The 2169-nt window shown below is 27.0% G+C and overlaps 1 long non-coding RNA gene across 1 annotated transcript in view; it reads right to left on the bottom strand.

Moving 5' to 3' along the window:
• Positions 1-969: 969 nt before the first annotated feature.
• The window catches only part of LOC126906958 (uncharacterized), a 10092-nt gene continuing 8892 nt past the window's right edge, over positions 970-2169 (bottom strand). The window contains exon 3 of the long non-coding RNA XR_007704393.1: positions 970-1288. This is a non-coding gene — a long non-coding RNA (uncharacterized LOC126906958). The remainder of the gene's footprint in view (positions 1289-2169) is intronic.

Here is a 2169-nt window from a genome sequence, read left to right on the forward strand (position 1 = left end):
CCACGAAGACAAGTCCAGAGGTCAAATTTTTTTTTTTTCAAATTAGGTATATTACATAAGCTTTAATTTAAGATATATATAAAAGTGTCAGACCTTCCGGAACATTTTCAAAAGTTAAGTTGAAAAAGTTCTACTTTCTATATGCATTTTTTATATTTGAAGCCCCCCCATATATAGGGAAATAGTCTGATTTAAAAAAAAAGTATATCCAATGAAAGATGTATATAAATACTACTTCTCATGAAAAAATTGTATTGATCCATACATTTTTTAAAAAGTTATAGCACTTTAAAGTAAAAAATGTAAATTATAAAATCGAAAATTTTCACACAAAAATAGCATTCGGTAGCCGTTTTCACCATGAAGACAAGTCCAGAGGTCAAATTTTTTTTTTTCAAATTAAAGTACATTACATTAGCTTTAATTTAAGATATATATAAAAGTGTCAGACCTTCCGGAACATTTTCAAAAGTTAAGTTGAAAAAGTTAATTTTTTGTGAAAAAGTTGTCATTTTAAATCCCCCCCTGTGGGCAGAAAAAAGGTCAAATTTACAAAAAAAATATACCAAATAATAGGTAAAGACATCAAGCATCTATATAAAAAAAAATTATATTGATATATTCATTTTTGAAAAAGTTACGGCAGTTTTTAGTAAAAAAAATTGAAAAAATTTCGAAAATTAGCGATTTTTAAATTTGTAATTTTTTTGGAGGTTTCCCCCATTTATAGGGAACGAGGGAAATTTTTTCAATTTTGAAGGGTAATGTCTTCGACTAGATACGATTTGTGATCTTTTGACTTATCGTTGAAAGAATACCGTTCGGTGAGAGCTGAGAAAAAGTGGTAACAGACACAAAAAAAAAAAAAACACATCATAGTAAAACCAATACTTTCTCAGCTTCGCATCGAAGCTAATAAATACGATTTAAGATGTAAATATTAAAGAAATCTTTTAGAAAAACAAATTTACATTTTATCCAATCAATTTGAATAAAAGTTTCTTATAATCTGCAGAAATATCTCCCTGTAATAACAAAAATTTTAATTAAAATCTACTACCATTTTAATAATTACTCAGGCTAATTATTGCTAATTGTCAACTTACGCTAATCCAAGATTCCAAAGAAATCCCATATAATCTTTCAAATGCCAATTTAATGTCACCGAGATCGATTTCAGACCTTGACACTATAATTCTTATCAAAGTCTTATCATCTGTTCCCATACCAGCCATGCTTTTGTGCAAACGTTCCTCAAAGACATCGATTTTTCTTCTAATACATTTGACTGGAAAATAATAAATAAATTAAACTCTTGCAAAATTTTATTTTGACATGAAACGCATGGTATTTTGGTAGATTTGTGTATTTCTCATTTTTTTTAAGTTACAAATTTAAATATTCATTTTTTTTTTTTTTTTTGATCTTCTAGTACATAACATATGCTTTATTTTAACATATATTTGAAGCTCAGAATATTACCGGACCTTTTTTAAAATTGAAATTGAAAAAGTTAAATTTTTGTGCAGAATTTGCTATTTTAAATCTTCCTATGTAACAGGTAAAGGTTCAGATTAAAAAAAAAATTGTTTGCTTTGTTAATTTTTAAATAGTTATGTACAAAAACAAAAGTTTTTCTAAGAAAAAAAGTTTTAAAAAATGTCGAATTTTACCTAATATAAAAATTGTATTTTTTGGGTGATTTACCTCATTTACAGAGAGCGAAATAATTTTTTTTAATTTTTAAGGGTAATGTCTTCAATTAGATACGTTTTTTAAACATCTGACGTATCGTTTAAAGAAATCCATCCCGTGAGAGCTGAGGAAAAGTGGCAACAGACATAAAAAAAACACGTCATAGTAAAATTAATACCTTCTCAGCTTCGCATCAAAGGTAAAATTTAAATGTTTGCTTTTAAATTTTTAAATTTATGAAGTATAATTGTGTATATACCTAAATATTTTGTAGTTATAGTATTGTTTTAGCTTCAATACATGGGTATTAATTTTCCATAATGTGTTTATTTTTTGTATCAGTCACTAATTTTTCTTAGCTCTCACTGGACCGATTTTTCTCAACGATACGTTTGTAGCGACCAAAACATACGCAACGAATATTCTCGAATGTTCTCGTTATCAAAAAAACCTTCGAGAAACTTCGATAACGCC

Source organism: Daktulosphaira vitifoliae, unplaced genomic scaffold, assembly GCF_025091365.1.
Source record: "Daktulosphaira vitifoliae isolate Bord-2020 unplaced genomic scaffold, ASM2509136v1 Scaffold_5, whole genome shotgun sequence".
NCBI lineage: Eukaryota > Metazoa > Arthropoda > Insecta > Hemiptera > Phylloxeridae > Daktulosphaira > Daktulosphaira vitifoliae.